Below are 26,572 nucleotides of genomic sequence, written 5' to 3' on the forward strand. Positions count from 1 at the left end.
GGTTTATCTGTGATATTACCCACTGGTTGGGGTAGAGGCACAGAGGCACCCCAAGCAAAGCTCTCAAATGGTAGTAGTGGATGAGCAACCAAGGCTGAGACTCAAGGGAGGCGATGCCGGCTGGTTCTTAGGTACAGTGAATCCCCAAGCCCCCCACAGAGGAATGTCTACACACTTTGTTATGTGCTACCCAAGTTCTTTTGGTTCTATGTCATATCATCAACAGGCATTTTTATGACAGTTGTTTTTACAGATGTATTTTACCGAAAAAAAGGAATCAAATTTTTATATTTTATTTTTGGGCGGGTGCCCCCCAGCCCCTCTTACCCCACCTATTTTTCTCTGTTTCCGACCCCCCCAAACCACAAACCCTGCACACCAAAATTCTGACGATTTTTCTGGGCAAAGTTTTTTTGTAAAAACACCCGCCGAAAAAAGCAACTGTCGTTGAAACGACATTGTGCCGTTCTTTTATTAACTAACATAAGATTTAGGTTATTACATACAAATAAATAAGACTCAATTTGTATTAAAAAAATTCTACTTCGACAGTTCACACATCATATACAGTTCTAAGTGCTGCCACAGTTATTCTTAGATTTAGCAATAAAGCACCAACTGATCATTGTAATACAAAAGCATCAAAATGACTAAAGACTGATTAACCTTAAAACCACAGGTGTAGAAATGCAGGCAGATCACTCTAGAACATTGGAAGAATACCTTTCAGGATGAAATGCAATTATGTGTGAAGAGCCCCCCCTTCCACACACCCCCTCCCTCCCACTTGGGCAACCTAGAATAAAAGGCATGGTATGTTCTTGGATTTTATACTGACAGCTTGATCAGATGAACCGAAGGTTATGTGTCCACTCACATAATCAGAATGTGGATGCCTGAATCAAAGTCTGAAATGCATCACATGGGAATGATTGACTCATCAAAGGAATAATACAAAAAGGAAGACAGCATGCACAGCCTTGGAGGAAACAGTTCCATCTGCTTTTACAGCTCATTCTTTCCATGCAGGATGTTTATTTGGTGCAACAGCAGAATGCCGGGTAAACCTACAATAACTCCCAACCTCAGCCCCAACTACAAATAAAACTTTTCCAAACATACTATCTGTGCCTTTTTTGACAAATATTTATTGTAAGCGCATTTCTTTGCAATGATTGTTCTGCAGGGACAAATGTAGGCAGTGAATATCCTGCACTGGAATCACTGGGCAATATTACAAAGAGCCCAGACTGCTGCACGAGAGCAGCCTCCATCGTATTATTTAAGTTTATTTAAATTTCCTGCAAGCTGGGGAATTTATATAAAGCATTAGGCTATATAGCCACAAGGTACAACCCTGAGCTGGGGCTCGAACCCTGAACCCTGCATTTTAGAGTTTAACGAACTACACCTTGGGTTACAAGCTTTTGCCAAACTCCCGCTGCAGAGGGTGAAAGCTCCATGTGTACTAATATCACTGAAGACAAGGGAACGCGTAGTGCGGTTATAGGAGGCAAACGAAGAAAATGAACACACACCTCTGGGTATTCAGATGCCTGCTTCATTTTGATTTTGGTTTTTGATCTGTACATCGCGCCGCCATGCAGAAGAATCTGTGTCTAGGCCCTGCAACTAAAATAAGACAGATGGACAGGAAGCGATGGATCATCAGGTCCTCAAGGCCCTACAACATGAGAGCAAAGAATGAGGACTCTGAATACCCAGAGCCAAGACTCTTCAGCGATGAGGACCAGCAGTTAAGAACATACTATCCTGCGAATGCCTTGCATCTAGATTTAGGGACAGTCTATAGGCATTCATTTTAAGTCCGAAGACGGCTATTTGGTTAGTAGAGCTCCAACTTATTTTATAGGTAATGGGGAGCAAGTCCATGAAAACAATGAAAATTAGACCGGATATATTGAATTGAACTCCACAATGTATAAGCAGCCAATGAAGAGATTGTATAGAGGCATAAAAAGGATGTCATGTATTCATACAAAAAGTAGTCCCTAGCACGGCATTCTGATCTAATAGATAGCCAGGAACCCCGGCATAAAGCACGTTTATCTGGTTGAGCCTAGAATTTAATAAAAACATTGACCGCTGCAGCGCACTGGTCCTAACGATGAATGTCTCAATGAGTTGCCGCAATTCGAAGTAGGCAGTTCTCCCCACCTGATGACTAACACTCCAATCTGACTGCCACAGTATGCATAAATGTTTCACCTTGTTGGCATAGGTTGTTTCAATTACAAAACCTGGGGGGAGTGGTGCAAATGGGATGATATTATGAGTCACTAAGCAAATGTTTCGGCCGTAACTGAAAGACACCTGTCTTGGATGGGTTCAGTAGCAGGCAACGGTATACAGTGTTTATATCAATTTTTTTTTTTTATTGAATGCCCATATGTCCATTTTTTTATATTGAAAACCTTAATAGTGAATGCATTTAGAGGTGCGGTAAAGCGTTAAATATTTTTGGGAAACGGTCGGGGTGGCATGTGCATTCAATATACAATATTTGTGTATATAGACATGGAACCAAAACTATGAAGCATCCAGGCACTGACACCATTACACCATTTACCCAAGTCAATAACTGATGAAAATCTTCTTTGCACCCAGAGATCTTACAGCACATCTGAGCATCATCAGCATAAGAGCGACATAAGTCAGGACCCTTAAAAAACAGACCAGTTTCCCAGTGATATACAAAAGCGACCCTGTCCTTGAAACAGGAATTACATCATCCATGCAGGATCACGGAGCAAATCGCTACACAACAACCCTGATAGTCAACCAGATGTCTTCCCCCGTAGGAAGGAATCATTAATATTTCACATATCAAGCAATAAGGAACAAATGAGTTATCTTGGGAAGACCATAGCCAGATGTCACATGACCACAGGGTCTCATCAAATATATGGCAAGATGCGGAATCAAACAATCAGTGAATGTCATCCCATATTCCAAGAGGATGACACCCAACAGAGTTTTCTTTGGAACTGCCCCTTGAAATCCTGAAAGCAATGGGAAAAGATCTCCAAATCCTGGCACATGAAATAAGGGAAAGAAACAACCTGTCTGCTGGAGACAGAAACCATGTCACAGACAAAGGTGTAAATATTATCACTGGAATCACCACCTCTGAAAACCTTGAAGGAAACTTTGTACACAAATTGCAGATACCATCAAAGAAACTACAAGTCAAATATTTTTGTTTTTCAATTAGGGGATTGGAACAAGTCTGAAATCATAGGTGTTATATTAAAGTGGGGCCTATGGTGAAAAGTATTGTGTTGTATCTACCGTGTCTAGCAAGCTAGTCAGTGAAATCCAAAACAAGATCTTTCACACATTTGTCTGAACCCAGGCCTACCTGCTAGAAATAGGCATCCTATTATAAAGAGAGGAAATAGAGCAAATGACCTGCAACGAAGCAGTCATGCATAGCAGCCACTCGCCAATGTACACCATGAATGACATCCTTTGGGTGCAGGCAGGCCTTTCATGGAGAACATTAATGCCTGAGGGGCTATTTATTGTTTTTATTTATTGTACATTTATATGGCACCTACACATCAAAACGTGTTTCCAGGAACCGCAAGACAAAGAGGGAGGGGGAAAAAGAGGAGGATCAACCACATTAAACGGCCCTACCAGGCCTTGTGACAGTCGGATCGTGCAAGTGCAGCAAACAGGGGGAGGGGCAAGTCTGGGCAGAGGGAAGGTAAGGGGAGGTGGATGGAGGATGTAGGAAGGGGGGGCAGGGGTTGGGTAAGTTATGAGGGGTGAGTGCAGGTGGGTAGCCTGGAGGGCAAGTAAAAGGGGAGAGGGGATACGGGTCAACTAGTGCGAGGGGGGTGGACCTGGCTCAGTAGTCTGGTCAGGGAAGGGTGTCCACAGATAAGTACTGGAAGGGATGCTGAGGCAGACTGGACGAGGCAGGGCCTGGTCCCTTTATGACACAGAAGGGAAAAGGGCAAGTTGCCAGTCACAGCAGCAGGGGGGCATTAGCAAGGAAGGGGAGAGAGAAGGAGGAGGAGAAAAGGAGGGTCTTGAGAAGGTTCCAGAACTTTAGGAGATCTGGCTCAAGTCTGACAGGGATGGGGAGGACATTCCAGAGGAAGGCTCCTGCCAAAGAAAGAGATCTACCCCCCACTCTCTGCTTGGAGAAGCGTCTGACCTTCAGAAGGTTAGAGCTAGAGGAACGAAGGACTCTACCAGGGAGGTATTTAGGGAGAGAAAGTTGGATGTAGTGCGGTCCCAGACCCCAGAAAGCCTTGTGGATGATGCAGAGGGTCTTAAATGTGATCCTTGCAGCCACCGGGAGCCAGTGGAGAGACATTAGGGCTGAAGAGATGCGTTCCCTGGGCTTGAGGCCCAGGATAAGTCTCACAGTCCTATTCTGGATTAGTTGAAGAGGGCGGAGGGCGGAAAGGGGCAGATCAATAAAGTGGTTGTTGCATTATTCCAGCCTGGAGAGAACCAGAGCTCTAGAGACAAACAAGTTACTTACCAACTGTAACGTTCTTTCGACTGGATGTTCCTCCCACGTATTCCTCATCTTGTGATAATTCATTATCTCCAGCTTCGCTGCTTCGGAAAAAATAATTCTCGCCAGAGGGCGCTGTGCTCGAGGTCGTGGCATCGATTGTCCCTCGACGGACTCTGTACTCTGTCGACGTCACCGATGGTATAAATAGCTTGAGCCACGCCCGTTGCTTCAGTTCTGTTTTTTCGATGAAACATATAGGAGGAACACCCAAGCGTGCCCCATGACCGATACATTCTTCGTGAGAGGAAAGTGTAAGAAAACGTAAAACTGTACTGTGGGGTAGGATGGGAGGGTCGATGAGGAATACGTGGGAGGAACATCCAGTCGAAAGAATGTTACAGTTGATAAGTAACTTGTTCTTCGAATGGATTGTGTCCTCCCACGTATTCCTCATCTTGTGATAGGCTCCCATAGCAGTAGCAATTTTGGAGGCGGGAGTACTAATTTCAGTTTTCGTGGACAGAATGCAGAACTGCCTTGGCACATAAACCCTCATTAGAGGAGGCAGTATCCAAACAATAACGTTTAACAAAAGTATGCATTGTTTTCCAGGTTGCAGCTGCACAAATATCTGCTGCCGGGACTCCCCTCTTTAGAGCCGCAGAAGTAGCCATTCCCCTTGTAGAATGGGCACAAAGCCCATCTGGTGGTTCTTTTCCTGCTAATCTGTAGCATTCAACTATGGCTAATATGATCCAGCGGGAAATGGTCTGTTTTGTTACAGATAAGCCTAATTTATGACCAGTAGAACCCACAAATAGTTGGTCATCTTGTCTCAATTTAGCCATCCTTGAGATGTAAAAACTAAGAACCCTCTTGGGATCTAGTCTGTGTAATCTCTCCTCTTCCTTGCCCAGATGAGAAGGAGGATAAAAAGTTGGTAGTACTATTTTTTGTGACAAATGGAAGTCCAAGACTACTTTTGGCAAGAACGAAGGTTTAACTTTAAGGACTACCTTATCCTTATAAAAAATAGTATATGGTGGTTTGCGTGAGAGAGCCTGAAGTTCGCTAACCCTGCGGGCTGATGATAGGGCCACAAGAAGGACAGTTTTTAGAGCTAAAAGCCTCAATGGACATGAATGCAGAGGCTCAAAAGGTATGCAAGTCAAGAATTTTAGTACTAAATTTAAATCCCAAGTTGGTACATGAAAAGGTACGGTAGGGTATACATTAGTAAGCCCTTTTAAGAATTGAATGATTAACGGTATTTTGAAATATGAAACCTCTTCCGAGGAGCGCTTGAAAATGGACAGCGCAGCAAGGTATCCTTTGATTGTTCCTATCTGGAGCCCCAGATTAGCTAGATGTAGCAGAAAAGAAAGCACCATTGGGGTGCCACACTGAAAAGGGTCCACATCCTTGTCTTTGCACCAGTTACTAAACCTGTTCCAGTGACATCGGTACAAAGATTTTATTGCTGGTCTTCTGGCCGAAGGCAAGATTTCCATTACGTCATCCGGAAGATCCCAATCCTTGTATCTCAACCTCTCAGAAACCATGCGTGAAGGTTGAGTGTCTTGACCTCTGGATGGAGAACCCGACCTTCCTCTTGTGAGAGAAGATCGTATTGGAGGGCAGATGGACATGTCCAGAAGGTCCGGGTACCACGTCCTCCTGGCCCAATCCGGGGCAATTAGGATCATGGTTTTCCTGAACTTTCTCAACCTCCTGATTACTTGAGGAATTGCGGGGACTGGGGGAACTGCGTACAGCAGTGGACATTTCCACTCCACTACGAATGCGTCTCCCAGAGCTCCTCTTTGAGGAAATTCCCTTGAGCAGCACTGATCGCACTTCCGGTTGATCGCGGTGGCAAACAGATCCACTTGAAGGGTTCCCCAAAGGGCAAAGATCTCCAGAAGGACTTCCTGAGCTATCTCCCACTCGTGAGAGACCGTGCTCTGCCTGCTCAGAGCGTCCGCCGCCATGTTCTTCTCTCCGGCTAGGTGAATTGCCGATAGAGAGATTCCTTCTTGTATTGCCCAGAACCATAGCTGCATTGCCTCTCTGCACAGTGGTAGTGACCCTACTCCTCCTCTTTTGTTGAGGTAGTACATGGCCACAGTGTTGTGCGTTATTATCAGGACATTCTTTCCCTGTACAGAGGGCAGAAAGGCCTTCAGAGCTAGTCTGATTGCCCTCAGCTCCAATAGGTTGATGTGTAGTTTGGACTCAGATGGAGACCAACGACCGCTCATTGTCAGATCGTTGGTGTGTGCTTCCCACCCCGTGAGTGAGGTGTCCGTCACTACTGTTATCTCCGGCCATGGTTGCCAAAAAGACTCTCCCTTGAGAATGTTGTTGTTGCAAGCCCACCATAGAAGATCCTGAGCAACTGCTCTTGGGACTTGCAGAAGACCCAACATATTTCCTGAGAACTGGGACCACTGAGTTCTGAGTGCCCATTGAAGGGATCTCATTCTCAACCTGGCATCTGGTACTAGGAAAATGCAGGATGCCATGAGGCCGAGCAACCTGAGAAAATCGAAGGCCGGTAGACGTTGGGCATTCTGGAACTTCGTTACCATCTGCTGGATGTGGAGAGCTCTCACTTAGGGAGGCGAGGCTTTTCCCGAGGAAGTGTCCAAGACTGCTCCGATAAACTGGAGCTTCTGGGATGGTAGCATGTGGGACTTCTTGAAATTGAGGGAGAAGCCCAATTTGTGGAGGAAGTGGCAGATGATCGAATGATGTTCCTGAGCTTGTTCTGGAGAACTTGGTCTGATCAACCAGTCGTCCAGGTAGGGATACATGTGAATACCTCCTCTCCTGAGAATTGCTGCCACAACCGCCAACAGTTTGGTGAAAACCCTCGGGGCGGAGGTCAACCCGAATGGCAGAACTCGAAACTGATAATGAGTATTGCCAATCGCAAACCTCAGGTACTTTCTGTGCTTTGGATGGATTGGCACATGAAAGTAAGCATCCTGAAGGTCCAATGATACCAATCAATTTTGGAGTTGGAGAGCCTGAAGGATCTGAGAAAGAGTCACCATCTTGAACTTGTCCTTCCTGAGGAACTTGTTCAGGTTTCTCAAGTCCAAGATGGGTCTCAGTCCTCTGTCCTTTTTTGGGATGAGAAAATATGGGGAGTACCAACCCCTGTTCCTCTCCGCTACAGGTACCAGTACTATGGCACCTTTCTCTAGCAGTGTTAAAATGTCCTGCAACAGGAGCGGATGCAGAATTTTGGTGGAGTTGGCTCCCGGTGGATGATTCTGAGGCCTTTTTAGAAAGGGGAGACAGTAACCTTGGGCTACTGTTTCCAGTGCCCAAGCATCTGAGGTAATGCCCCGCCATTCCTTCAGATTTTGAGAGATCCTGCCTCCCACTGGTGTTTTGTGTAACAAGGTCTCAGAGATATTTGGAGGCGGTTGCAGGAGTGGCTGAGGGTACAGATGCCGCTCCTGAGGCTGATTTTGCACCTCTTCCTCGTGCTCCACGAGGGAAGTTTCTTTTGCCCCTTTGTGAAGCCTGTCCTTTTTTCTCTACCAAAAGAGGAGTAGTATTGAAAGAACGACCCCTCCAGGAAAATGAGCTGGAATAGGGTATTAGAGGCTGGCGCAAAGAGCCGCTAAGTGATTTAGCTGCCGCTTTCGAGGTCTGAAGTTTTTCTAGGCTTTCATCAGCCTTTCTGCCAAAGAGCCTCGAGCCATCAAAGGGCATGTTGAGGAGTCTAGCTTGCACGTCTGGTGCAAACCCCGACTTCCTCAACCAAGCAAATCTGCGTAACACAACGCTTGCAGCCATGGATCTGCTGATACTAGCAGCAGTATCCAGTCCAGACTGGAGACATTCCCCCATTGCCTCCTTCCCGTCTTTGACTATATTCAGGAAGCCTTCCCTTTCCTCGCCTTCTGGAATATGATCAGCCGCCGCCGAAATACAGTCCCACAGGGTATGGGTAAACCTGGCTAGGGTACAGGTGACATTTGCCGACTTAAGTGCCATACTGCCTGACGTGAAAACTTTACGTGCCCAGGCATGAACTTTTTTATCCTCTCTATCTGTAGGGATAGTTGGATAAGCAGTTTGTTTTGAAGTAGATGCTGCCTGACTAAACTCTCTGGAGTCAGATGTTTATTCAAATATTCAGGACCTGTTCCAGCTGGTCTATATTTTTTTGGAAAAGTACTATCTGCAGCAGGAGCTATTCTCTGGTTTCTCCCAGTTTTCCTCCACAGCCCTTTGAAGGGCCCTGTGGAAAGGGAGAACAGGATTTTTCTGAGGTCCCTTGACGATTATATCCGTCATGTCATCTTGTTCAAAAATGGGTGAAGTATTACCACAACGCATATATTCAACTACCCTGGTCATAAGACCCCTGTACCCAGCATCTGCATGCTCTGCAGGATCAGATTTGGCAAACCCTAATTCTGGGGATGTGTCAATTCCACTTGCAGAATGTAGAGTATCACTCAGGTCTCTCATTCTAGATTCCTGGTCAATAAGTTCCTCAGGAACTTGTCTTGTACCATAAGTAACTCCCAAAGGAGTAACCTCGTCTTCTTCTGAAGCGGACTCTTCATAAATTGCTGAAATAGATTTGAAAAAGTCTGACCTGGGCAAAGGAGTGAATCTCCTTTCTTCCTCTTCCATCTGCTTCGAAGGAATTGGCAAATCCTTCTAAGTTGTCGAAGGGGTCTTCAAAGTCTTCGAAGATGACTTTGATAATGGCGTCGAGGATGTTTTTGGCTTTGGAGTCAAAATTATTGACGGCGATGGTGTCGATGAAGTCGTCGAAATCTTCGACGACTTGTGTTTCTTGCATGGCACTGGAGAAGTGCTCGACTCTCGAAGAGTCTTCGACGGTTTTACATCGATTCGAGTGTTTTTTAATTCCTCGACGCTACCGGTCTTTGCCATGGTAGTCTTGGACTTCCCTTTGTCGTCCAATGGAGCGACTTTAGGGGTATGGCTTTTTCGAGGGTCTTTCGAGGGGGTCGGGCCACGTTCTCGAAAACCTCCATCATCTTTTTGCGGAATTCTTCCCACTTACTGGGAGAATCCTATTTAGTCGGACAACGAATTTCTTCGGTCGACTCTGAAGAAGAAGATGATGATGAGGGAGATCTATGTCTTCTCATTTTTTTTGATGATGACGAAGAGTGTCTCAATCTACTCCTAGATTGAGACCTCTTTGAGTGCCTATGGCGATCCGATTTCTTAGAATCAGTCGCTTTCTTGTGTCTTTTTGACGTAACCTTTTTTGAGGCCTCTCTCCCCACCGACAGTTTACCTCTCCTCTCACGAAGAACTTTCTCAGTCATTGTTTGGCAGGACCCGCAGTCGTCGGTTCGGTGACTGGAACCTAGACACCAGAGACAAATCCGGTGGGGATCGGTGATCGACATCTTAGACCCACAATCTGCACACTTCTTGAACCCAGTCCTGGGTGTCGAAGGCGTTGAAGATGATGGCATTTTCTTCACAGAAAATAGAAGCGTGCCGTTCTCGATAGCGAAGCAATCGGAAAAATGGAACTGAAGCAAAGGGCGCGGCTCAAGCTATTTATACCATCGACAGAGTACGGAGTCCGTTGAGGGACAATCGACGCCACGACCTCGAGCACAGCGCCCTCTGCCGAGAAAAATGTTTTCTGAAGCAGCGAAGCTGGAGATAACGAATTATCACAAGATGAGGAATACGTGGGAGGACACAATCCATTCAAAATTGGGTTTCTGGGGCAAGGTGAGGAAAGGGAGAATGCCTCTGAAGAGGTGAAGCTGAAAGTGAGCCTTCTTGGCAAGTTCAGCGATATGTGGTGAGGAGAGAGAGAAGTATAAGTTGCCACCCAGGTTTTTTGCCTCACAAGAGGGTGAATGGAGGGGGCCAAGGAGGGCGGCCAGAGAGCGGGGGGAAGGACAGGATGGTGGGAATTCCAATGAGAAGGATCTCAGTCTTGCTGGCGTTGAGACAGAGGTCATTAGCAGCGCACCATGCCTGAATAGTAGACAGACAGTCGGGAATGAGAGAGGAAGGAGAGTATGTAGAGGAGGTAAGCTTAAAGGAGAGCTGAGTGTCATCTGTGTAACACTGCAAGTGAGTAGAGAAGGTGGAGATCAAGTGGGTAAGTGGGGCAAGGTAAATGTTGAAAAGCCACGGTAAGAATATAGAGCCCTGGGGGACGGCACAAGTAGAGAGTGAGGTACAGGAGAGAAATGGCCCAGTTGAACCTGGGAGGGCCGATTCGGAAGGAAAGAGGTTAGCCAGGCCAGTGTGTAGTCAGTGATCGCCAGAGTATCACAGATTCACTTAAGGAAAGAGACATGTAACCATTCCAAGGAGGAAACACGTTACATTACCAAAGTATCAATCCCATCCCATTACAGGAACTATAATCCAATGAAGGGAGCATAAGTGTTATCACCTGATAAATCTAGCAGATAAGAGGGCAGTTCCAAATGTATCTGTGCCTCACTGCAAACATCCTGAGGGGCCCCACAGGACCTGTAGGAACTCCTTCAGTGTAGGACACAGCACAGGGGTTAAACAGGAGACCCTGCAGATCCGGGAGGCCAAACGGGCAGGGAGCATGCATATCACACAGGACTGGCTTACCCAAGAACTGCAATCAAACATGTTATGGAGACGGCACTGTGATCTAAGGTAACTCAAGGTAACCTAAGAGTAAATTAGTGACCCCAGGTTACCCAGCACTGAGGTAACGCTGGAGATCCTGCAAAGTAGCGGTAACCCACACTCTACAGAGTATAAGGCCTTATTCAAACTACAATCCCTCACCCAAGGCAATGTGAGGGACAAAGGCGTTGTGAGTCTGCCCCTGAAGCATGAAGCTTTTTTTTTGTTGCCCTTGCCTGCAAATGCGCCTAAGTTAAAAATCACTGCGGGGGAGGCACGCTTCTGATGTGTGAGGAATATATTAAACACTTCACGTCTGTTTGCATTACCAGTCATCCTTATAGTGCTGGCCATGGCTCCTCCTTATCCTGTCTGATCCGGGCTGCTGTGCTCCACTAGTGCTGCTTTTATCTACGTGAGTGAAATGTAGAGGTTTCTATTTTTCTTGACTTCATCGTGACGGAGACTAGCTAAAGATCACTGCTAAGCCACTCCATTTCATATATAATAAAAGCGGTTCACAACTGCCTGCAATAAAAAAAATGATTAATGCGTATGGGTAATACAATTAAGCCTTTTGCATAATTATAATTGTTTTTTTAATAGCGTGCTTAAAACCGAAAAGGTTTCTAAGTGTGGACCGGGATTCAAACCTTTGTTGCTTTGCGTCGTCTTGCCACTGAGCTATACCACCCATAAAATATCAACACAGTAAATGAATAGGAAATAAAACACTTTACATATAAAATCAACAATATTCAAAATAATTCCAGCAGTTCATATATAACTAATTAATATTATACATTTCATTAACAAATAGCTCCTCAGATTAGGTTATTAAAAATTATAAAAATTACCATTCAGGTTTATGTCACTAGGCCCATTCGTAACTCCGATTTACCTCAAGGCCGGTTCTATACACAATTAGCCATTGCACTGGTTTGCCTTTTTAGGAGTTTCAAATCCTTTCATTAACTCTGCGTTAGTAGTGTGCCTTGTATACTCCCCCAGACATGCATTGCGGCTGCAGTAATCAAAAGGGGCTCACCAGTCACAATCATAGACCAAAACTGATCGGTAACAATGTTGCCTGGCAGTGTGCAGAAACGCTCCAAACCCTTGAGATAAGGGTCAGCTGCCTTCTCGCTTGGCATCAAAATTCGCCTACTAGTTTCTATAGATTTGACACACAAACGGCATAATCTTTTTTCGCGTGGGATATTCTGCCAGACACCAATATTTTCAATAACCAGCTGGATGTTCAAATGCAGATACATGACAAAGCGTCTTAATGTATCTGCACGGCTTATGATATTCAAAACTTTGTTTAACATACTCCCCATAATACCGTTTTTTCTCTAATATGCCAATAGATCTCCCTCTGTCCATACAGCATCAACCAATTTGAGATACGCTTTGTTGCCCCTTCGATAGTGTACATGTCCTTTGGACATAAAAAGTATATCAAGATGGTCCGTTGTGGCACTAGTTTGATTTAGCTTTAAGAATAACTTACCACAAATTTCCTAATGGTGTGTAAGGAAGTGGTGCCAAGTTCCATTCGCAAGACGCACACTGAAACGGTTGTGGGTAGGCTCAGAAGTGACCTGAGTATTTTTCCTTCTAATTTATCTAGCTAATCCACATACTTTTCAGGAACCATTTCGAGGCCATATAGAATACATGGTACAATTGCTTTGGTTTACACTTCCAGTAGTCCCTCTACTGAGTCTCCACCAACTCTCTTATTAAATACCCTCAATACTAACCATTGTCGCATCGCTTTAACATCGGCTTAGTATTGGGAGCATGTGGGAACCAATTTAGTACCGTTAATATACCAACTAAACCTAGTAGCATAACGACCTTTACCCCGAATGTGCATGACCTTGGTCTTTGCATAGTTAATCTTCAGGCGGTTAGCATCCACAAACTGGGCGAGGGTATTAATAGCTTTTGTAGGCCAAGTGGGGTGCGCTCAAGTAAGACCCTGTCATCAGCATAAGTAATCCACAGTATTATTACCCAACAATACGTGGTGGGAAAGTCTGTGCTGGACTTGACTTCGCCCCCATGTCAGCCACATAGAGGTTGAATAACTGGGGCGCAAGTACGCACCCCTGCTTCAATCCCCTACTTGTCGGTATCGGGGGGTAGATATCCCTGTCTTACGAAAGACGTACCGTGACAATAGTATCGGTATATAGGGCCTTAATAAAGTGCAGCAAATATTTGTCAATGGCCCATCTTTCCAGTTCAGACCATAAAATATGACGGTCGACACAATCAAATGGTGGTGTATAATTGACAAAGCATAAACAATGTCTCCATCACTCCCACTTCACACATCAGTGGTAACAAGTGCAACACCCACATAGCCTGTATGGTGGAATAGCCCTTCCTAAATCCTAGCTGCTGGGGTTTAAGCAACTGTTTGTCACTAATCCACTTGTTCAACAATTGTAATAGAATTGTTGCAAAAATGCTGCTGCTTGTATCTAGCATGGCTAATAATCTAAAATTATAAGGGCCTATGCGGGTGTCACGTTTGTGTATCAGCACCAGTATTGAATTAAGCCAGCTACGAGGGAGCACTCCAATGTACACATTTTAATTTGCATTTCATGCAAAACTTCAGCACAGCATTAGCTAACCCATCCAGGCCAGGGGCCCTGAATGGTTTAATCTTGCCAAGATATCAAGATAACACTGGTTTCAATATTCAAAACATGACCACCCAAATAATCAATTGAGGGCTTACATTTCACAATACATTGGTCCCAATAGAGGCCTTTTACATGTGTCTTCCACTCTTCTTCCACTATGGCACAAATTTCCTTGGGAGCCCTCGCAGCCAAATAGGTCCAATATAAGTATCAGAATTTCCGTGAGTCATGTGTGCGAATCAGTCCGTACACCATTTTCCAGTTGGCTGATTTATGGCTACATAACCAATTCTTATAATTAGAAAATATAGACCCAATCTTAATTTTTTGTTCCTTGAAGTTCGGGTACTTGTTTGTCTTAATGGCCCTCACTTTCCTACGTAGCACGCACTTTTCAATGTGAATCTTATAATCAAACATTCTAGAGTTGCTCTTGCCTTGTACAGTCATCTACTATGCCATATAATGCCAAGGCTAATTAGTACACATAGACCACCTTCGGCCCTGTATTAGTATTCGAGAATGTTCAGAGAGCTGCCTCCATTGGTTTTCCGTCATTTACCCAATTAATACATTGTGCATTTAAGTCACCAGCTATTATTATCCTTCCTTTGGGTTCTTTACCTTCCATGTTAGCAATAGCTCTGACACACATTTCAATTGTGAATCAGTGCGAGATCGGTCTGGGGGATCATATACATTAAGAATTAAGGTGCTGCCGTTCCAATCAAGAAAGTTCTTAATTTTAAATGCTAGACCATTGTCACAAGCTGCACCCATATTATACCCCACTGTCGTGTAACTTTGTCTGAGGCCTATATATAAGCCACCTATAGGTCTTCCCATCCGAGCTCTAATAGCGGGCTGTACAAATATTTGGTAACCATCCATTGAAAAAGTCGACGTCAGGCAGGTTTCTTGTAACATGAATATGTAATTTGTGGAAAGAGCAGCATAGCCTATTGGTTGTGTGGTAACAATCTGAATCCCCTTGTGTTCCAGGATAGGACACAACCCGAATTAAAGATGGCCGGAGGTCAAAACAATGGCTCTTCTACCAAAGGCATCCATGTCTCATAGGGCAGAGTTCGCTGTATCGATTTCAATTGTTGTCCTTGGTTGCCCAACAACTTTTTTTGCCCAAGTGGGTTTAGGTGCTACTTTACCTTCCATGATATACACCAGGGACTCAAATCCCTCCTCATTAAGTGGGCCATGGTATAATTGAATACAGTATTGATATTGATGTTTTATTCCTATCGCGCTCGTACACAAGTGTTTCAGAGTGCGACAAGGCAAGGGAGGGGAACAAGGGAGACCAAAACAACGATCTTACTAGGCCCAGTGACATTGAGAACTCTCAAGTGCATGGGAGGGAGGAGTGCATGGAAGGGGGAGAAGTGGAAAGTGCAGAGCAAAGTAGAAACAGATACATAATAATAAACAAATAAATAATAAAGGCAACAAACAGTGGTAGTGCAGCCAGCAAGTGGTAAGTGCTGGATTTAAGACAGCAGACAGGGTAGGTCTGATAAGTGCAGGAAGAAAAAGGGGGGCTGTATGGGTAGAGATACAGAACCCAGTGCAAGGGGTGGCCCGGAGTCAGTGCGGGAGGGTGGAAGGGTGAGCAGGTACCTGGGCCTGGTGGACAGAGGGTGGACAGGTGCACGGTGCCAAGAGAGAACAGATCAGAAGGGGAGAGGGGGAGTGAAGGCAGCAGCAAAGAGGAAGGTCTTGAGGTGCTTACGGAACTGGAGATGGTTCTCCTCAAGTTTTAGAGTGGCAGGGAGGCTGTTCCAGAGGGAGGCCCCAGCCGAAGACAGAGATCTACACCCAGCTAATTTCTTCAAAAAACGACTTACCCTGAGGGAGTTAGAGGTATAGGAGCGAAGAGCTCGAGAGGGAAGGTATTTGCAGAGGGATAGCTGAAGGTGTTTTTGACCCAGAAAGCCTTGTGGACAATGCAGAGGGTTTTGAATTTAATTATTGTATCCACTGGGAGCCAATGGAGAGATTTCAGAGCTGGAGAGATACAATCCCAGGGCTTGAGGCCAAGGACAAGTCTCACAGTCCTGTTCTGGATTAGTTGAAGAGGGCGGCGAGTAGAGGCAGGTAGATTTAGAAAGAGGCTGTTACAATAGTCCAACCTAGAGAGAACCAGAGCTTGGGAGACCAGTAGCCCCTAGCATACAATTCATTAACGAATATCATGAGCTTTCCCACAACCATACAGCCGACACAATTTACCACCCAATTAGATTGACTGTGGAAGGCAGGTTATTCCACCCTTTCAATGTCTTGTGACGTCATAATGGTCAACGCTTCGATTTGTTGAAACAGTAGCATCAGAGTTCCTCTGTTTTCGAATGGACCATAGCTAGTAGGCTCGATTTCCACGATACAGACGCATCGTGGACGATATGTGTTGGAATTTTTGATGGCTTGTCATGCTGCTGATTATAAGGGTGGGTACACGTAAGATGTACTTTGTGTAGGGGCAGACTGATCCTCAGCTGTCGCCAGTATATGAATAGATACGTGGGTTATCTCATTATCAATTGTAGACTTGGGCATTGCCCTCAAATCCGCAGTCTCTGCTGTATTCTGGGGGGTTCCCGGGCCGTGTTCAATCTACATTGTGTGCCCATGTTAATTTTTATCTACTGGACTTTTGCGGCTTGAGTTTTGTCTCTTTGTGTAGATATATTTGAGACCCTCATTTCTAGTCTAGGTGCAGCACTTCCCTCAGGAAATTGTAGCCATTTGTCTAAAGTGCTGCACCGGCACCTAGACTGTCTAATTTAGCCAGCAAATTTCAGAGAATTAACTCCCTTGGCATTCACAGATGTCACACTCTTAATTACGTTTGGGATAGCTGCCAATGACAATACAGTCCCGGGTGTTTCCGCAGGAGCTTGTTTTCTATAGTTAGACGGTTGTTTAATTAAATTTTTTCTCTTTCTGCACTTTTGGGTAGCAAGACACTAGCTTTTCAGAGGTTCTAAAGCTGGCAATTCCTGCATGGACCTCTTTTGGTTCATATCCACAAATGACATAGACTGGTCAGAGATTGAAAGCGGGGTATTTAGCATACTTGGCTCAATTAATGAGTCTTCACCCAAATCTTCTGCAAAAGCCTCCACTACTATTTCGCCCGTATGTCCCCTTTCAACTACACTATTTGTCAGTATTACTTCCACAACCCTAGCCAGAATCCTCTTTATTGCTCTGTTTAAAGGTAGAGAGCCATTATAATTAACATAATCTTAAGTAGTACTTTTTGACATATCTAGGCTCGTGTCTGCCACAATAGTCAAATGCATATTCACAATAGTTTATCACTTTTTTCAAGATCTGGTGTTACTGAAAATTTAGTAGGAGGAAGCGATGCAGGAACTTCAATATTGGGACTATTTCCTGATAAAGATGCACGTCAAGTACAAGCACATATTTAGCAAAGAGTTATTATTGTCAATGTTGGCCATCAAATTAGGGGGACTGGCTACCACAGGGGGACGTCCAGGTCTGATAGTGGTAAGTGTTGGGGAGAATGTAGTTATCTTCTCTTGCTCCTGTGGCAGTCTACTCACTGATCATGTTTGCCTAACACAGTGCAGGCCTTCCTGTATCTTGGTGCGGTCAGGGCCCGCACATAGTAATGCAGGGGAACTAACCCCTCGCTCTTCACATAACATTTGTTCACCAGTGTTAATGTTCACCATATCAATGATGGGTTCAATCGATCCCTTTGTGGGATGTGACTTGGGCATAGCCAAGCTTCTTTAGATCGTGATCCAATGGGAATTCACTTGGCTGTGCAAAGGGTAGGTGCAAGGAGGTGGAAGTTTAGCAAGTTTCTTCTTGTTTCGCTGCCCTTCCCTTTTTGACATTAGTCACGTGGGGGTAAATGCAATGTAGGAAGAATCTGTGGTAAATAAAACAGTTTTTTCACAAGCTCCTACCCACAGTTAAAAGCGTGGTAGCCATTAAAAATTCTTTGCCAATCAATAAATAAAAGCACCCCTTAAAAATTGAAATATACAAAAAAAACGCTGGCCTACTTCATAGAGGCCCAGAATTATAAAAACGTTGACCTTCTTAAATAAGGCCTACTTATCCTTCAATGCCGCACCTGTAGCAGCAGCCAACCCGGCCCTCCCCGCACCGGTGAATATCAGGCACTGACCCGCCAGCCAACACCCCCCACCAGGATGGCAGGAGCACCAACACGCTCTAAATGATCGTAGAAAAAAGGACAAAAAAACAGGCAAAAGGACAGAAGCAATAGCTCAGCAAAAATCATTTACCAGACCATATCTAGGCAAACCTGGAATCGGGCTTGACTAGGCCTTCCACGGCCCAGGTCTCATCCTTTATCAGCCACTCGGAACTCTGGCAACTCTGCGTATCTCCTTCAGTATTCGACACAATCTGAGGAAAGGACCTGGCACGTTAGCGTAAGCGTAAGAATGGGGCCATCAAGCCGCACTGAGTGAACCCAGAACATCGCATCAGCCGCTTCCGGCAACTCTCCTCTCCTCGCGAGTAACAATTGGCATTCTGGATAGATCAAGCCTGCAATAAATATATGCATGGGATGAACTGTAAACTGAAGTATGCATCCTCTGGCGGTGCATGCATAGTCATAGATTAGTGAAATATTTCCACCAGATGTGCCATTCTGGTAATATATTTACACGGAGCAGTTAAAGCTGCTCTTGGCGCGTGATGGTAGCAATTGAACATGTGAAGCTGCAACTTAATTCTGGTGGCTGTAGAATGCATATTGTAAAGTGGGTGAGCTCAACGACTTAAGCAATTGTCTCTGACATGGGTCCAACCTGCACTTCACAAGTTCGAAACACAGCCCTTCATCTTTCCAATTTTGACAAATTCAGGAGTATCAAATTGGGTAATAACTGATATTACTACAGTGCTTAGAAGCAGGAAGAATCATCATGTGTCACTATATAAAATCCTGATATTATTACGAGGCAATATCTGACATTGTATGACATTACGAGGGCAGTTGAGGATGCAGTTAGCATATGATTAAAACAACTGGACATGTCAGACCATGTCATACATTTGATGACAACTATACGACATTAACCAATATTTGATGGCATTTCTGAGGCATTCTAAGATTGTGTTTAGCATATTGTATTGTTTTGTATTGTTTATTTATATAGCACCTAAACATGGGAAAGTGTTTCAGAGCGCTCAAGGAGGGTGGGAACAAAGGGAAAAACAACAGTCGCCCAGAGCCCTTTAAATTCTCATACGATAATAGTCTGCACAGGCAGAGTAAGTACGGAAAATACATTTAACGGTTTAGACAAAGAAAATAGGCAAGACAGAGGGTCGTCCGGGAGACTATTCCAGAGGGAGGCACCTGCCGAGGATAATGATCTCCCTCTAAATCTCTGCGTTGGTAGCAGGACATACACATGTGTGTCTGTTAGTAACATGTGTATGCTGCGCTCCGGCAAGTAGCTCCCAAGTAGCGACTGTTTGCTGGCACGAGATGCTACTCCTACGCCGCATTGGATTTTGCATTGGACTTTCTGTATTGGCAATATTTGGAGTTGGCCCCTCCCCCTCTGCCTGAAAGACTACATATGCCAGAAGCCGCGCGCTATAGCGCGCGCGCTCCAGCAAGTAGCTCCCAAGTAGCGACTGTTTGCTGGCACGAGATTCTACTCCTACACTGCATTGGATTTTGCATTGGACTTTCTGTATTGGCAATATTTGGAGTGGGCCCCTACCCCTCTGCCTGAAAGACTACATATCCCAGAAGTCGCGCGCTCCAGCACGCGCTCTCCGGCAAGTAGCTCCCAAGTAGGGACTGTTTGCTAGCACGAGATTATACTCCTACGTCGCATTGGATTTTGCATTGGACTTTCTGTATTGGTATGCTCTTAATTTGGACTGCACACCTTGGATACCTTAGTATGGTGCTGTGAGAAATATATAATAGCACATATGCGTTTACACACTGTATTTTGCTTTTTCTAGGCAATATTTGGAGTTGGCCCCTCCCCCTCTGCCTGAAAGACTACATATCCCAGAAGCCGCGTGCTCCAGCGCGCGAGCTCTGGCAAGTAGCTCCTAAGTAGCGACTGTTTGCTGTTCGCTGCTCGAGTAGAGGTGGGGAGATGGATACTCTCTTCATACTGCCCACCCAGTTCTTGAGCCTGATGGAATATAGCGATGTACATTGGGACATTTCGCTCCTTTTTTAGTGATTAATGAAATTTATGACACACAAGTGTTGATAAGAGTCTGTTAGGCCGGGAAATGGCTCGCTGACCGAGTACAGCAGTTTCTCCGACGAAGTTCGCGCTGCACGTAAACGCCTGGAACTCTGTATGTCATTTCACCCATAGTGCTACGCCCCGAGGCTTCGCCTCTTTTTTTTCCGGCAAGCATATTCTGCCTTCTGTCTCGCGCATTCGCGCGTGCATACATAAGTTGTGATAAGTGGCTGTTAGGCCGCTAAGCGAGGAGGTGCGAGGGCCAGGATTGCCAGGCTGTAGACAACAATTCAGGAATTTAAAAGTGTGGAGTTTTGTTTTGAAATATAAATGTTATTTATGCAATTGTATGCAAGGTGACTGGCACTCTGGTTTACCCCATAGATGTGATTAAATACTTATGCAACAACCCTTTATTTGTACTGCTAGTGGCAGATAGCTATCAAAGTAATAAAAGGTCCCAATTTGTTTTCATCACATAATATGGCAACTCAGGGAGAAAATGGTTAACGGCCTAAGGAGCAGCAGAAAGCTCACAGGCACCCTACAATACGTGAATATGGACGAGCAAGATATAGTTGAATTGGAAATTTCATGCATCCCTGAAAAGGTTACAGAAAGCACAGAATGTATGGGTACTGATGTAGCTGTGCAACTTCATGGTAGTCCGAAAGTTAACGATGAAAAAAACGAAATTGGGCTGCAGGGTGCACGAATGAATGTTGCTCATGATAGTACTCTTCCAACATAAACATTAAAGTAAATGAACTACATGCATCAGGCTGAAGGCGAGCAAAGTGACCCGGGGGACGGGGGTGAACCAGGGGAGTATGGGACTCCTACATGGATGGAGTATTGCATGAACAGTTCAAAAATAAAATCTCGGACTGTTCTTTAATTGCCCCTGTCATAGAGGAGGAACTGGGAAGACGTATTTGCCGCTCACTGGGTCCCTCTACACCGGTTCAGCTTCGACCAATAGGAGTGCAAAACGTCTTTATGCTCAAGAGCTCTCAGCCGATTAATGATGAGGCAAAAGTACCCACAATTGCTACTGGAATTATAAGGACAGCGTTGGGTCATCAGGACCCCATAGCTCCAACTAAGGTAAAGTCTAGTTATCCTGTTCATGAGTTCAACATTAAATCTGGGGTCATAGACATTGATCTGGAAACAAATTCTCATTATGGTAATGAAAGTAAGAGTAATGAACTCCCTACCGACAACTCTCACCATGGGGGATCAAGTGGTTCATTCATCGAAGCAGAAACACTTCTGGACGGAGAGCATACTTTCCCAGTAATAACACGTATTTTGAATTTATTAGACAAGGGCCACGAACAAACCCATTGGGAAATAAGGTCAATGAAAAATACATTGGTGGAAATTATGGCTAAATTAAATACAATGGATAGAGCGATGTTTACATGTGACGTAATAGCTTCACTGATAATGGAACAACAAAAAATCTAGTTGCACACAATGTCAGATCTTACCGCCTAGTGGGCCTCTCTTGCCGACCACAACTGTAGGCACGTATGGTGATAAAGAGGTGGGGGGAAATTATAAACTCGGTTAACCCCAAGACCTAGCATCAGGATTAAACAGTGGGACTGTGGGTGAAAGGGAAGACCAAAAGGATGGGTGTCTAACGAAAGAAGTAGCATCAAATACTGAGAAATTCAGTGAGCTGATATCTCTGTTAACTACTCTGACGGACGGAATAAAATCTCTGCAATTTATGCAATGTATGGAAGCTACTTTTACCTCCTCCTCCCAGGAGGACATTGCCACACATGATAGTCCTTCGGTCCTGACAGTTTTGATAGATCTAGAAACGGAAGTTGGCAAGGTTGGATCCCAGAGCAATCACAAAAAATTTAGGAGGGGGAGACACATACTGACGGAACCCCAATCGTGGTACTTACCCGTAAAGAAAGATGCTCTATGATGTGCCTAGAAAAACGGAAGGCAAAACAAAATAAAAATTCCCCAAAAAAATGTAACAAATACAAAAGGAAACAGAAAAATCAGTCATGTGATGATGTCCTGAAGGACCTTCACCAGTTGGACAAGGAATCTAAATCCTTACTAGGTATAATGCAAACAACAAATCCTAGTCACCCTCCAAAGCCCCAAATATTGAATAAGAGAAATACGTTGGAAAAAGACAATGAGGTCAAAAAAGGAAGTGACAAACCCGACCCAATTGGGTATAATGACCAGAATGAGAATAAAGGAAATATGGGCCCCGTTCGGGATACTGTGTACCCGACAAGCTTTAAGGAAACGGATGTGTGTATACCCTCGAAAACCTTAACAGAGGAAATGAGGTATAAGGGTACTAAGGGAATTAAAGAGACCGAAAGCAAAGAAATATACCAGCTGTTTTCCAAAAATGTACGAGGACACGATCCCCCATAGAAAGTACCACATGGGATTGGTCTAAAGTCCCAGAATACAGGGCTTCTTAGAAAACCCAGAAAGGTGGGTATGTCCAAGCAGAGGTAAAGAAGAAACTTAATGATCCAAATCCTCCTCCAAATGTGATTAAGGATCAGTTGGTGGGACCGACTACATTTTTGGAGGCATTTAACAAGCAAATCAAATCAGTTAAATCTGTGATACCAAAAGATGACATGGACCATAAATCAGATCCAAGTGCGGGCCTGATTGATAACGATCTGATAGTTATTGTTAAGATAGAAAGTTTTGGATCTTTCCTCCCTGGTCTCTTTGATCAAAAGTACAATTGAACTAACCTTACTACACTATCCAAATTCAATTCAAGTCAAAAACGATATTGTAGTCAGTAATCCGTTGGTTAAGGCAAGTGCTATTCATGATGAAGGTACTAGCGACCCTGCAATAAAGGAGTCTCAAGAACAAGGAACTCCCTTGGATGTTGGAAGAAATAGTGGGAATCATTTCAATGTAGAATCCACACAATATAACGCAGACTTGGAAGGCAATACATTTAATCTTCCCCTGAACGAGGATTTCAGGAAAATCTGTAGGCATAGAGCAATAATGACTGACCATCCAAGCCTATTCCTATTCTTCTTATTCGATTACGGAGGTCCCCCAGCCTGAACAGAAACTGCGTGCTTACCTTGTTCAGGGAAGTTCCTAATTTGAGACTCCTTACATCTGCTGATTTAAAACTGATAGACTACATTTATCCTGAACGCTTTGACTTTGTACGATTAGTTTTCCATTCTCGCACCGTGCACGATTTGGTTCTAAAGGAAATCACGGAACTGAATAGATTGGGATACGATGTCAAAGATTTTAACCTGATCTTAAACACGCAAACCCAGGGCCATATACCAAGTGGAAATAAGAGGGACGATCTTAGAGAAAGACTAGAAGGGTACAGCTGTCAGGACCCTTACCCCTGGCCCTCACTGGCAAGCCAGCCTTCCAGTTAGGGCCAGGTTAAAGGCCTTAGAACCTCATCCAAGACTCTCTTGGAGTCAGTCCAGGCGCCTCTGGCGCCAGGCTCATAACCATCATGAAGACCAACATTAGAATGGGACTATTTACTTGGGACTATTTAACTTAGGGGGGTTCAGCCAACATGGAGGCACACACATAGCTCAGTTACAAGGAACTGAGCTATGCGGTCCAGTCTTTTGGGTGTGGCAGGCCTGAGACTACTTTACCTGGACTACTTTACCTGAGACTATTTAAACCGCACCCAAACAGCATAACATGCTTTGCGTTATTCTGCTGTGGGCAGCGTGGCGCTCACTGTGTCCAGTTCTTTGATGCCAGCTTACCTGAAACCAAGGACCTGCAGAGAGAGAAAGAACACTACGAAACTTACCTGGAACAGTATCCTGTCTTCAATCTATCGCTGACTTCAGTTCCACTCACCTGAAGGTACAAACTCCATCATCCGGCACCGCATTCATCCTGGAATAACATAACCTGAAAAGAGGAGAAAGAAATAAAGCATTAGTAAGCGTTTACTCATGTTTCCTCCCGAATGAAGAAAGCCACACAATTCTTACCTGGGTAGTCATCTCCTGGTCAGTATGATCATTACGGCGCTCGGCGAGGAACATTGCAACCTGCAAGGAGAGAAAAGACACAGGTTAGCAATATTAAAGGCGAAACAGCGCCGCGCATCGTGCATTACTCACCGGACAGCATCGCGCACACCACGCTTTCGCCTACCGGCCCATGCCCATCTTCAAACTGCGTGACAACACCAAAATACCTTTCCATACCTAAAAGGAAAGAAGCAAGACATTATTATTCAAACTAAGAGGAACATAAGAACTGTATATAAAGACTAAAGCAGCAAACCTATGGAGTCTCAGCAGGCCTGGATTCCCATAGGGGGGCTTGCACCAGTGAAGTAACTTGGTCGCTGCTCGCCCCCCACATCTACGCGCCCCTGCCACGAGGAGCAGGACGGAGAATCCACCTTTTACAATATTAAGGTAAGGAGAAGGCCCAAGTGGGAGGAAGGAGTTGAGGCCAAGGGAGGTGGGAAAACATAAAGACAATCTGGTATTGAATCCAGCTTTCCTATATTGCAGACCCATCTTTAACCAGAGGCCTTACCAAGGGACCGGGAGAGGGTTTGAGAGTGCAAATCATCCAACCAGGGCTGGGTGGCGTCCCCGTGGATACCAGGTGAGCGTAACAACAACAGGAATTTCGGGGTTGGCCCCTATGTACAGGTGGACGAAGCTAGAGAGGACAGGAAAGAGAGAAACGTCTGCGAAAGCAACTGGCTCCCTCCCAAAAGTGATGATGTCAATTCATGGATGTGGTTGGCACAAACCCTGGAGGAATCGGTAGTAGAACTCAAAAATCTAAAAGCGGGACTTTAGAATAAGATCCTTCTATTATCCTGGAATTCAAGGGGTTATTCCCATTTAACCTCCTCTAAGGAGTTGTGTGCTGAACTTGTAATCAATAGCATTATTTGTATCCAGGAATCATGGTTGACATCTAAACTCCATATTGATGGCTTTGACTCAAGGTTTCAATTCACGACCAAATCAAGTAGGGGTCGCCCCTCAGGGGAGTTAATCATTGCAGTCAAGATAGGTGTTGGCTTAAAAATCCTAGAAACTATCTCTCCGGTACTTGGGGTCCTGGCAGTGATTTTAGAAATGTCACAATGCAGGGGGGCAATGTACGTCTTGGTGGTAAATATATACTTTAACCTCCTTCATAACCTCTCTAACAAAATCAAGGAGATTAACTCACTCTTGGTTGATTTGAACATTAAATATAAAGGCCTGCATGTAATAATCACTGGTGATTTGAATGTCGAAATTCCAAGTACAGATAACAAGGGTTTGAAATTGGAACCAAATATTGGTATCCTGTCGTTTGGAGCTGGAAAGGAAGGTCAAATAATTGAAGGAGGCCCATCGGGTTGCTCTCGGAAAATACTCCAAGGTTATATATGGTATACATTTTTCTCGAATTGGGGCCTATATCATGTGAACCAATTGAAAGAAAGTTTGGAAACCACCTACACCTGGTCGAATGATTTATACAATTCTACAATTTACCATATATCCATAGGGGGCAATCTGTTTAGAGTATGCATATCCTTCGATTTGATTAACAATGACTTTAGTGATCACAGATTTCTTCAAATGCAAATGTACGTTCAACTTCAACAACATATAAGGAATCAGTTTAAGAGTTATATAGAAGTGAATACAGCAAAAAGTAGAAGAACCTGGCACCCGGGAAATGTGGCGAAAATAAACATGGCTCTCAATATAGACAGTCAAGTGTTACAACTAAAAGAAATATGGAAGTTATTCTCGAGCGAGGAATTCAGTATTTACACTGGAAAAATAATGACTAGGTCTATAAGCCCAAAGAGGAGAACTGCAAGTGTCAAACATCCACACGTTTTTGACCATCTAGTTAACGGCCATAAAAAAATGTGCAATAAAAAATATTCGGAAAATTAAAACTCTTCCAACTGCTTGCGAAGGGAAAAATTTGCGAATTCACAAAGAAAAACAAAAACTAAAAAATTGGCTGAAATTACGTAAGGCTCTTCCAGAAATTTTTGGAAGCTTATACATTCAATGGAATCCCCTCTCTTGATGTCACAGGTGAATAGTGTTTCGGAGGAGGCTTGGGTAGGACACTTTGGGGAACTCTATGCCACCAGCAAAAACCCTTCCTTACCTATTCCTGGAATCTATGAACTTGATTGAGAGTGTTATTTTACAGAAGCCGAGATAATGACCCAAATAATAAAATCGAACTCATCCAGAGCGGCAGGACCCAATGGTTTAGCAAACGTCATATTAAAGGCGGACCCATTTCAATGGGCAAACGCCCTCTTTATGTTGTTTGGGAATATTACACTCATGAAGCATATTCCATCCTCATGGAGAATTTCTTATGTCATTCTCATATATAAAAAGGGGGATAGAGGTGCCCCACAAAACAACTGGCCCATATCACTACTGGACGCCAACTCTTAAGATCTTCGCTGGTCTGGTACTGAG

The sequence above is a fragment of the Ambystoma mexicanum genome, chromosome 1q, assembly GCF_040938575.1.
Source record: "Ambystoma mexicanum isolate Mex_15411 chromosome 1q, UKY_AmexF1_1, whole genome shotgun sequence".
Lineage (NCBI taxonomy): Eukaryota > Metazoa > Chordata > Amphibia > Caudata > Ambystomatidae > Ambystoma > Ambystoma mexicanum.